This window comes from Myodes glareolus, chromosome 14, assembly GCF_982192425.1.
Source record: "Myodes glareolus chromosome 14, mMyoGla1.1, whole genome shotgun sequence".
Classification (NCBI taxonomy): domain Eukaryota; kingdom Metazoa; phylum Chordata; class Mammalia; order Rodentia; family Cricetidae; genus Myodes; species Myodes glareolus.
The window spans coordinates 9,740,345-9,752,986 of record NC_142039.1 but is presented as its reverse complement, the minus strand read 5'-3'; the positions used below and the strand labels follow the sequence as shown (position 1 = coordinate 9,752,986).

General features: G+C 44.9%; 1 pseudogene; it reads left to right on the top strand.

Moving 5' to 3' along the window:
* The window catches only part of LOC125417590 (small ribosomal subunit protein eS28 pseudogene), a 37,166-nt pseudogene extending 24,871 nt beyond the window's left edge, over positions 1 to 12,295 (top strand).
* Positions 12,296 to 12,642: the final 347 nt, after the last annotated feature.

Below are 12,642 nucleotides of genomic sequence, written 5' to 3'. Positions count from 1 at the left end.
TGTAACTTTTGAAAGTATCATTGTTGTTGTTTTGTTTTGTTTTGTTTTTTGAGACAGGCTTTTTCCTTGTAGCCCTAGCTGCCCTGGAACCTGCTCTGTAGACCAGGTTGGCCTTGAACTCACAGAGATCCACCTGCCTCTGTTTCCCAGGGGCTGGACCACAGACCATCAAGATAGCTGAGCAGGTAAAAGGCATTTGCTGTGCGAGTCTTCCAGCCCCAGTTCAAGCCCCCAAACCTACCTAAAAGCAGAAAGAGTGAATCATTCCTCTAAGCTGATCTCTGATGTCCACACGTATGCTGTGGCACATGTGCACGTCATGCATACATACACAATAATAATAAATTCTTCTAATCTTACCAAATAAAATCATTTTAAATTTTTTAAAAAGGAAATTGAACTACTTCTAAGAACACAACCTTTTTATATCAAATTATGACAATTATGGCAAAAATTTCAACTTCAATAGCAAAAAGTCACTGTATTATTCTGCTTTGAGACAGACTCTGACTGTGTCACTTGGGATAAACTTAAGGTTGTAGTCTTTTCACCTCAGTCTCCCATATACAGGGATATCATCATGTATCATCACCCCGACTCCAAACTGTCAACTTTTAAAAGAAAAACTCTTGAAATTTCCAAAAGGAGACACCTTTTAAATAAAAAAACTCTCACAAGTTTTAAGTGAAGAACGATTGTGTAAATGTGCACCAGTGAATGTGAAGTAAGCCATGGGTGTGCATGTGTGTTTGTGGGTACACGTGCACGTGTGCGTGCACTATGTGTGTGTGTCTGTACAGGTCAGAGGTCAACACTGGATGTTTCCCTCAGTCACTCTCCACCGTATGTTTTGGTACCAAGTTTCTCACTAAAGCTAGAGCTGGGTAATCGGCTGGAGTGGCTGACCAGGGCACCGTGGGGACCCACAGGTCCCTTCCTCCCCCACACAGGAATCACAGGTGTACACGGTCACAGTCAGCTTCTCTGTGGTCGCTAGGAATCAAGCTCGGGTCCTCGTGATTCTGCAGCAAGGGCTTTTCCAACAGAGCCATTGGCTCAGCCTTTCAAGCCATCTTCTATCTATCTAAAAGGTACAGCAGTGAGATATTTAAAGACTCCATTAATTATCCATGGTCTTTATTGATAAATGTAAAATTTATGTGTCTTCTGATAATAAGGATGATTTCTAAGCCATTTGAACCTTCTCATGTATAACATTTCAAAGGAATAATGGAATCTTGTATCCGCAGAGCTTGCGTGTTCTGTTAAGACAGTTATCTAGGGACTGATTTGACAAAGCTACCTGGATGGCACAGACCGAACAGACAGAGCTATCCAATGTACATGAAGCAGGAGATCTGGGATCACCTGTAGCTACACACAATAGGAAGCCCGGGCAGGACTCCACACACCTCTGCTGGAATCTACGCATATATTCTTGACTACTCAGCCCTGGGCTGGACTTTACTTCCTGGGGATCTGTGACTTGAACTTGTTCTCAGCAGGCAGTGACCACTCTGTTGCTGGCTGGAGGTCAGTGTTCAGATGGTACACAATCTCACTAGCTCACACAGTGTACTGTGGTATAACAGCACAGGGTCAAATTCATTGGAGCTCTTAGTCCAGGTACTCATAGGACAGCCTACCAGACTCCGCTGCCCCATTCCCTACCACCAGCTTGACGCCTTCCCCAAGATGATGGCGCCTTCCCCAAGAGCTCCAGGCCAGGCCATTCTAGTGACTCAGGAAATCCAAGCGATTGGTACTCATAGACACCGGTGTAACTCATGAGTGGCACACATGGGAATTAGAGAGAGAACATCATGTCTAAAGACCAGATATGAGAATCAGCTGACTATGAAGCTGAGTGGAGATACCACATCTGAGGGAAAGAGATAAAAATGAATAAGCAGTGACAGCCAGAATCGTGTTGTGTAAACTGAGTCAAAACACAGTCTGAATATAAAGACCTACTGCACACCATAGGCAAAGGGCTTCCCTGTGCTGTTCCACACAGTGAGCTCCGGCAGCACATCTCTGCGGAAGCCTGTGAGAGCTTGTCCAGAGAGCATCAGCAAGGAGGGAAAACAGTCTTGAATGTGAGGAGCAAATGGTGCTCTCTCTCTCTCTCTCCCCTCGGTCCCTCCTTCCCGGCTGTCAGGATGAGTTGTTCTGCTCCGCTTGCCCTCCCTGCTACGAAGAGCTGACCTTCTGAACCTGTGAGCCCAAATAATGCTTTGGTCCCTTAAAATCTTTTTCTTCTGTTATTTTGTGATGGCAATGAAAATCCTAATACAAGAAGTGCTTGATGTCTAAACCAAGAAACCCTTGTTTTGTTTTGTTTCTTTTCTCTTTGCCACATTTGCTTCAAGGGTACAGCCAGAGGGTGGGAGCAGGGACCTATGGTGGAGGGAAAAGATGTATGACTTTGGCTTGATGTTTGAGGGAGGGCCATGCCTTTGCTCACTGTCTCTGAGCATGGCTGGGAATGTATGCCACCCTAAAAGCAGTTGGCATCTAGCTTAAAACCAAGAGCAGAGCCAACCTTGGAATAATTGACACCCCATGGGGGGTCAAACAAGACAGAATGCAAGCTACACTTTTTATTTCCCTGAGCCACTAGGTCCAGGCAGCCCGGCCCAGTCTTACTTCCAGGTTTCCCTAGGAAACAAGTCAGCGTGCTTCCTGGCTGCTTAACTGACTTGTTTGGGTTGCCTTAAAACAGAAGAGCCCTGGGTGACTAAGGCCCACGGGGAACCCTAGTACTGGATAACCCATCCAAGAATCCAGTTCAGGTTGCTGCAGCCTCCTGGGCCTGGAGAAGACAGTGCCAGCTAGGAGTCCTGCAGCCCTGTTCAGCTTCAGAGTCACTTCCGAAAGGCCCAGAAGGTTCTGGAGAGTGTCCAGAGTCTGTGGTGTGCCAACCTCACTGACAGAGCCTGCCGAGTGCAGACAATCTTGTGGGCCCCTCCACTCCATTAATACGTGTTTCATTGACTTGTCTGCAATCACAAGCATTTACTTTTAATTTAGAGGATTTCCCCTTTTCTTTTTGCCTGCCTTTAAAACAGATCTGCAGATTGACGCTGCGTTACAAACTGCCCTTGATTTCTGTGTTCATTCGTTAGAGTATTTGGTGTATCTGCAGCCAAAAAGCCCTAGGCACTGGATCATTATGTCCCTCTGTTTTCCCTTCTCAGGGATTCTGTTAAAATTCATAATGCAATCAGACAAGCAGAACTTTCCGACATTCTTCTGAAGGTCAAACCCTCGGCCTCTGCACCTCCAGTTGGTTCCTGCTTCATACCTGGCACCTCCTAAAGAGAAGAATGCTGCCCTTCCATGTGCCCTGACTAAAGTCCCAGCCACACACAAAGCAGCGCTTCCTGTAGCCCAGAGCGTTTTTCTTTAGAGAGTCTTCCAAAGGCTCCGCAGCAACGAGCAACAAATAACAAACAAGCAACATTTGCAGAACATCAGCAGATAGCGTCTGCTTAAAACCTCAGGGAGGGGGAGGCAGAGGGCCAGTGTGTGCAGGAAACATGCCGCTCAAGTCGGTAAGGAGGGTTAGCCGATGGTGATGGGAGCTTTGATCTGCTGATCCCCTTATTGGATTTCTCTCTGTGATTCCGCTTATGGGGAGAGTTTTCCTCTCCCATCACTAATACTTCTTGCAGGTCCTGGTTTATATCTATTAGACTAAACACACCCTGGGGAAATGGTGGCTAACTCCAGTCTCCACACATCTGAAACGTCAAAGCAGTGGGGACCGCAGAGCTCCAGGCTTCTCTGATTAATGTCACCGACATAAAGCGCCCAGATTCTCTGAAGACAAAGCGGCCGACGTTATTTCGATTCCAACTTCAATTCTTGCCTTCAATAAAGGATGCTGAGAATCACAATGGAATTGTTTTCATCCTGACCACCTTACCTTTGAAATAAAGAGGTGTCTCACCTTTGACACACATTCACATGCCCAAAGCAGGTCTTGCTGCCCCTGTCTCTCACTCCCAGCTGTTGCCATGGTTCACTCAGAAGAGCAGCTGCCCGGAGACAGCATGGAAATGGGAGTGCACACTGAGTCGGTCCCAAGTATCGCCTAGGATAATGAGCAGAGGTCTCAGGATTTTGAAAGGCAAAAGGCCCTTTCTTTTGTAAGGCTGCCCTCGACTGGAAGGAGACAAAAAGGGCGAGGCCAAAGTGAAACAGACTTTGTCTTATTAACCTGGCACACACGCCTGTGATCGGTGGCTTAGCTGGCAAATTGCAAGGACCTCGATGGGAGATTCAAAATGCAACAAGTGGATGTTGCTATGGAAACGGATCAAATGAACCCCAAGAACGAAGGACTTGGGCCTAGGGAAAATGCTGGAGGAGGGTAGATGCTGCTTTGAAGGCACTGATGTCGAAAGCCTGTACGAGGGAAAGAGTTTGAAATGTGCTTACGAACTTGGCATCCTGAAGTTGACACAAGGGCTTTGCCCCCAGGTCAGTTGATTTGGAAAAAGACGATGCCCTCTGCCCTTCAACGGGGGTCCCGGGCTGCAGGAGTGAGTCTCTGCTAGCTCCAGGGCTTAGCTGGCTACAGGCCTGCGGGCCACCGGGTCTGGGAAGTGTGTCACATCTACAAAGGTCCCTACCCCCATCCTTTGGTACCAAGACTGGAAACTCTGGGTGAAACAAAAGGAAGAGACAAGAAGCAGGGCCTTTGGCTAACTCAAAGGGTTGGCAGTTAAGCTTAAGGGTTTACTCTCAGGAAGTGATCACATTCAAGGTCATCATCCCGCCCCAAAATGCCACATTTTCTAGATAAAGCTGGGCTGTGTCTGAGCAGACTGGGTGGACTTAGGGTCCCACCCTGAGGCTAGGGCTGGGAACAGAGCTGGACTTAATAACATCTGTCATCCCTTCCAGTCCTGTGATTCTGTGATAATTGACTGGCGGGTAGACTGATTTTCCAGTACACCCATGATTACAAGGCCCTTTAAATGCACCATGTAGACACTCCAAATAGCAGAGTTGTAGATAATTACCCAGTGGGGAGATTCTATAAATGCAATAACTAACCCAGGAGAGGACACTCTCTCAGAGTCGAGGGACCAGAAAGGTTCTCTGAAAGTAAAAGGACAGCCCTTCTGGGGGTCTGAAGGACAACAAGGGTGTCTTGTATTTCAATTCTCTACTGCGTGCATGGATGCAGTTCCATGTTTGGTACTCTCAAAGCCACAGTAACAAGCATAAAAGTAACCGTAACAGCAGCAACATAGAGGAACACTGGCTTCTGGGATGATTTTAAATCCAGGCTGAGCACCCCTCCTGCAAAACTTCTTAGAATTCATATTAGTGTATATGGTATGTAGACTATAATAACTATTCAGTGAATTTCAGCTCCCATAATCTGATTGATCAGTTGTAGACCTTAGATATAACTCGGTGTTGTTAGAACACTTGCTTCTCATGTGCCCAAGATACTCTAAGGTATTCTCAGTTTCCAGAATCTTCAGTTAAAAATACAACCTAAATAGCATTCTGCCGTTTCCAAGCCCTGCCTCAGCAGGACATAAACCCCAGCATAGTGGTACAAACCTGTGATTCCAGCGCGAGGAAAACAGAAGAGGGAGGATCAGGGACTCAAGGTCATCCTCAGGCGGGTGGTGAGTTCAAACCCAACCTGGAATGCATGAAACCCTGACTCAAAACACACACACACACACACACACACACACACACACACAAAATGTACTTTAAACCTAAGGCCTACCCAGGCATAGCAATGCATGCCTTTAATCCCAGCACTGGGGAGATAGAGGCAGGCAGATTTCTGTGAGTTCAAATCCAGCCTTGTCTACAAAGCAAGTTCCAGGTCATCCAGGGCTACACAGTGAGACCCTATATCAAAAACAAAGGCTGAGGAGAGGACTCAGGGCTTAAGAACACTGACTGCTCTTCCAGAGGACCTGGGTTCATTTCCCAGCAACAACATGATGGACCACAACCACCTCAACTGCAGTTCCAGAGGATCCAACTCTTCTGGCCTCCCTGGGCCCTGTACAGTGTGATGCACAGACATCCGTGCAGGCGAACCACTCATAAGACATACAAAAAATTGAAAAAAGTGAATGAACAAACAGCAACAAAAAGCAAACAGCAACAAGAAGAAGAAAACTAAAGGCTAGGGATGTAGTTCAGTGGTACAGCTCTTACCTAGGATGTGCAAAGCCTTGGGATTAATGCCCAGTACCTCAAAGAAACAAAATTAAATTAAGTGCTCAGTAGCTTCATGTGGCGGGTGACAACTACTGGGAAGAAGCTTTCATCATGGCAGATGACAGAACAGAGCTATTCTATGATGTGCAATCTAGTCACAACGCCAGAATGACGTCCTTGAGACCTAAGGAGGTCCAGACCACGTGCTTATTCCCAATGGATCACTGGCAAAGGAAACAAAGCTCTCAGGATTGGCTTGATCTTGTACCAGTATTCAGCTCTGGTATTTGAAATGATCCTGCGGGGCAGCCTCCCCCCCTACACACACACACACAGTTTATGGCCACTCAGAAGAAAGCAGAAACTAAAAAATCAAGATGATACAACAAGGGGATGGGTTGTTTGGAATTAGCATATAACTTGTAATGTGCTTGGAAAAAATTAAGAAGATACATTCATAATAGCTTGTATGGTATATAGAATATAATCATAAACAAGATTTTTGCTTGTTTTTTGTCTTTTGAGGCAGGGTTTTTCTATGTAACAGCTCTAGCTGTCCTGGAACTTGCTTTGCAGACCAAGCTGGCCTTGAACTCACAGAGGTCCGTCTGCCTCTGCCTCCTGAGTGCTGAGATTACAGGTGTGCACCACTACCATCCAGCTTACTCAGTGGATTTTAGTGACTGTCTCAGCTACAGTTTCTGTTGCTATAAAGAGACACCATGACCATGGCTACACTTACAAAGAAAACATTTAACTGGGGGGCTCACTTACCGTTTCAGAGGTTTAGTCCATTATCATCATGATGGGAAGCATGGTGGCGTGCAGACAGACATGGTGCCGGAGTAGTAGCTTTGAGTCCTACGCCTTGCAGGCAAGCAAAAGTCGACTGAGACGCTGGGCAGTATCCTGAGCACAGGAAACCTGAAAGCCTGCCCCAATAGTGACATACTTCCTCTAACAAGGTCGTACCCACTCCAACAAAGCCACATTTTCTAATAGTGACACAATGAGATTGTGGAGGCCAGTAACATTAAAACTATCACAGTTACCATAACCTGATCATTTAGATTTTAGAGCTTTGGATTTTAGATCTTAGCTCAATGGTAGAGCACTTGATTAGCATGTGCCTGAGTTCAATCCCCAACACTAAAAATTATTATTAATAATAATAGTAATATCAGTTTCCACAATCAATGGCACATACTTCAGGACCCATCTACTCAGGAAACTAAGGCAAGAAAATCATACCAGCCTACAGTTCAAGGCCAGATTAGGCAATAAGGCAACTCCACTAAACAATACAGTAATAGTCACAGTAATAGTGGTGGCCACAATAGCATTAAAACTATGTTTGGGTCACTGTGAGAGCTGAGTGTCTCACAAGCATACAAACGAAGCAATGGATTGAAGCAATAAAATGGAGACACTCATCACATCTCTTTCTGGGTGGGCTTCACATGATGGCTTTCCTAGTCATTCGCTGAGTCCTCTGAGCAGGGGTGGCGACTCCGTCTAGGTGTGTAGCACCACACGGTGTGACAGACGACTCCAACAGCTGTCTCAGGCTGGCTGGACTGAAGCCAACAGGCCTTCCTCCCCGAGACAAGCGTGAAAAACGAGCATGCCTGCCAAATCCACCTCCAGAGGTTCCCAGAGACAGGATCTCCCAGGTAAAACCTTGCAAGAGCTCTGAGATTCTTGGGAGCAAATGAATGCCGTCGCTTTCATCTTCTTTATCCTCTGAAGAGTGGGTGTTCAATATTCCAAAGCAGGCCAATTTGTCAAACAAAATCATAAATGCTCATGGTTGGAAATACCCAGCCACACAGAACATTTTTACTTCAAAGGTTAGATACTCTTTTCTTATCAAAGATTACTAATATCAACACTTGAGGTAGGAACCCACAGCTCATTAATGCTGAATATAATTGCATCAAGCTGTCCACACTCGCTTTTCCGCTGGGCTAAATCTGTTGTTTATCCAGAATCACTGAAGGGAATATATTTGCATATTTTAGTGAGAGTAAATGTCTAATAGAGTGAAAAGTTTACGTCCGCGGTGGTGGTCCTCTCTTCCAGCTTTGGTCTCCAGGTATAGATCTGTTCCAGCTTCTATTCATTTCTAGTCACTTGACTTGCACAGAGCAAACACTACAAGGGGAAAGAGACTTGGCTCAGAAAATGAACCAACGTAGAGAATTTACTTAAGAGAAACTTGAGTCTTTCTTTGTTTTCCAATTCTCCATAGCTAATGTGCATGAACTCTGTGCAAAATTACAGTAAGGAAATTGTTGTCTGAAATAATTAAAGTGTCTTTCGAGGCATTATCTCAAATTTACGACAATTATGCTATCAGCCCCAAAGCCAAACTCTGGAATTCCCCTGAATAGTGGCATCATCTGGTGGACACAGGCGATACTGCAACTCTTCCAAGTTTGTTGCCAGTCTTCCACGGGAAATGTTAATTTCTTAATTGTGTTAAGTTTTTTCAGGAATTTGCAAACTATGGAAATAACTTCTGGTAAGCATCCTGAGGTAAACCTCACATCTCCAGATTATCACAGTACTTGTTGATAAAGCCTACCAACCAATTAGATTTTTCTTTATTTTATTTATTTATTATGTGTACAATGTTCTGTCTGCATGCGTGCCTGCAGGCCAGAAGAGGGCACCAGATCTGATTATAAACAAAGACCACCATGTGGTTGCTGGGAATTGAACTCAGGACCTTTGGAAAAGCAGTCAGTGCTCTTAACCACTGAACTACCTCCCCAGCCCCTGATTAGACTTTTCTAGACATTACTAATTGTTTTATGTACATATTTTATTTCACTCCAAAGGTCATGAACTACCTGAAAGCTAGTCTTTCAGTTTGTTTTTTATCCTTTACACTTTACATTGATCCAACTGTATCAATGGGCTCTTGGTCATGACTGGGCTGGGGCTGAATATATAAAAAGAGAGATTATAACCTTAAAAGTATAAAGAATTTGACCAGGCGGTGGTGGCCCGTGCCTTGGGAGGCAGAGGCAGGCAGATTTCTATGAGTTCAAAGCCAGCCTGGTCTACAATAGCTAGTTCCAGAACAGGCTCCTAAGCTACATAGAAACCCTGTCTTGAAAAACCAAAAAGAATATATATACATATATATATATATATATATATATATATATATATATATATATATATGAAGAATTTGGAAGCCAGATGCCAACATTCCTTCTGTTCACGGAGGAGAAATTATGAACTAGTGCAGCTGTTACGGAAATATTATATATGCTCCTCAGACAATTAATATTAAGGCTATCTAAAAACCTAGAAATCTAACTTTGGCATAAACAGCCAAATCTATAACTTGAAGCATCTTCAGTCCCATATCCACTGCAGCATTGTTTACAGTAGCTAAGATATGGGTATAATCTAAAGGCCCAGGGACCACTGATGAGTAAAGAAAACTATATATGTAATAAGTGATATACCTATCCAAAGGAATAGTTTTCATCCATTAAAAGAAAGAAGTCCTGCTATTTCCAACAAAACAAAAATACTCTGGAAGATATTGTGCTAAGTGAAAAAAGCCAAGTTAAAAAAAAATGGGTAGTGTATTATCTCATTGTTTTAGTCAGACTTTTCACTGTTGCACCAAAACACCTGAGTAAAACACTTCAAGAAGGAAAGGGTCTTTTTGGGTTTTTTTGGCTCATGGTTTGAGGGACTTGCATCTCTGATGACAGGGGGCGTGGTAAAGCAGAGCAGTTGGGTTTCCAGCAGTCAGGAAGCTCCTCCTTTATCCTGTTTTATTCCAGCCAGGTCCCCAACCTAGGGGATGATGTCTCCCCAGCTGAGCCTCCAAAGGAGACACACAACCTGTTCAATATTCTTTCTACAGCAAAAGGTTCGAGGAAAACCCAAAGCTACTGTACCATGCCCAGATTCTTGGTACAAAAAATCCCTCTGAAAGGTTGTGTGCAGATTAAAATGGTGTAGGTCATTTAAACTTTTAATGAAAATGCTTATTTTCTGGCCCTCTCACCCTGACAACATGCTCCATCCCAGGAGCTTGCTTGACCCCTAGGAAGTGGCACAATGGGGAGCCCAGTTTAACCATTAGCTTTGAGGCAATGTGGCCAGTTAGACCCTTGAGACGATTCCCTGTGTCATTAGAATCAGGTCCTATCAACTTCTGACAGGGCCAGGCCAGTGTCTCCCAACATTTGAGTTTCATTGGAACATGTTTCTAGGGATGCCCAAAGGCCTTAACTGTGGCCTGGGCTGTGCCTCAGGCTTCTCACAGCACCATGCATGGTGACTGCTTAGCCTTTCCTCGTGCAGCCCTGGGTACATTACATGAATTCCCTGAGTTCTGCTTTCTTCCTCAGTGAATAGGCATATTAACACTTCAGAAAGATGCTAAAGAAAATAATACCACCTAGGCAGGGTTCTCCAGCAGCAATATCCACTAATTACTACAGGCTTGTGCCACCCCAAACTGAAGGCACTAACCCTATGTGACTATTTTACATTTAAGTTTAAATGCACTAAAATTCAGGTTCTCTGTCTGACTATCCATATTTTGAAGACTCAATAGCCGCATGGGACTGACGGCCACACTATAGCCACATGGGACTGACGGCTACAGTATTAGATATTTCCATCTTAGCAGCAAACTCTGTCAGGGAATTTTTAATGTCTCAGTGCCCAGGCTTCTCTCCAAAGCAATTAAATGGAAATTGCTGAGTGGGAATCTACCATTAAGAGGTAGATTTTTTGTTGTTGTTGTTGTTGCTTTGTCTTGCTTTTAAGACCTATTTTTATTTTTAATTCTGTGTATGCCTGTTTGTTTATTTGGGACTATGTTGCATGCAGGTGAAGATGCCCGCAGAGGCCAGAAGAGGGCAATGCATCAGAAGCCCAAGAGCCACCCAATGTGGATGCTGGAAGGCAAACTTGGGTCCCCTGCAGCAACAATATGTGCTCTTAACTGCTAAGCCATCTCCCAGCCCTTAGGTTTTGTTCTGTTTTTGCTTTGTTTGCTTGTTTGGTTTTTTTCCTTTTTTTCTCTTTTTTTTTTTAAAAAAAAAACTTTATTTAACTTTATTTCATGCGCATTGGTATAATGATGTCAGATTCTCTTGAACTGGAGCTACAGATAGTTGCAAGCTGCCATGTGGGTGCTGGGAATTGAACCTGGGTCCTCTGGAGTAGCAGTCAGTGCTCTTAACCACTGAGCCATCTCACCAGCCCCTGCTTGTTTGTTTTTAACTTGTGTTTTAAGTAAGGACTCAGTGACAAAGTCAAAGTGCAGCTAAGGTTGAGAAGCACTGCCCTAGACACACTCTCCACAGTCAGGATCCCCATCAACAAATGCCGATCTTTGACCACTGGTTGAAGATGGCTTTAGAGAGGGCTCCTCCCGTGGCATCCAAGTTTGTCGTTAGACACCAGACCTTGACTCCTCCCCAGATTGTTCCTCTGTGGTTTCTCATAGCTTTGGTAGATTGTGAGCAACTATGGTACAAAAACTAGCCACACTGACAGAGAACTGAACTGGCATCTTCTTCTTAGATGTCCAGCGTTGGGAGATCAGTACCGGCCCCGGCCTTTGGAGATGGCACAGCTGAAATGTCATAAATGAACTGAGCCTGGGATGGACTGGTAGTGTCTACTCTCCAGTCACGCCTCACACTCCAGCTAGCAGAAAGCTACCGACAGAATTCTGCGATTGGTGCAAAAGAAGCGGGAAGCAATCAGAGCAAAGTTCAACACCTGGCGAGTCATTCATAGCGTCTTCTCGCGCAATCCCCACCGAGAACTCCTGCTTCCTGGCTTGTGAGTGAAATCCCTGGGCTTGGTGACTCACAGCTAAGAACCCAGTGAGTCGAGGTAGAGTCTGCATTTAAACCTTTGTCTTTCAGAAGAAGTCCGTGCCTTTTCTCTTGTGCTGTAGAGACAACGTCTGTCCCAGCACAGTGTGACTGACAGCGTGGATGAAAACGTGAAACCCGCAGGGAGGAGAACATTTGATGACCATGAGAATATCTGCGTCGGGCAGCTTCACATTGCTGTAGCAAATGACCTGAGATGAGCAACTTCAAAAGAGGAAATACTGGGCTGGGTTTGGGTTCTTCGTTTCTCAGATTTTCTATGTTCTATTGACCTTTTTGTTGTTGCGGCTGCTGTTGTTTTGTTTTTACTCCTATAGGAGAGGGGAGCCTGTGGTAGGACAAGACTGCTGGTCTCATGGCGGCTGAGAAGGGAAGAGAAAGAGAGGAAGACAAGAGAGTGAAGTACCAATATCTCTTCAAGGGGCTGACCCTAGTCATTCAAAGGTTTCCCATGCCTCCTTCTGTTCCCTGTTGTCTGTCCTGGAAATCACTGTGTTGATCAAACTAGCCTTGAACCCACAGATTTTTTTGCCTCCTGGGTGCTGTG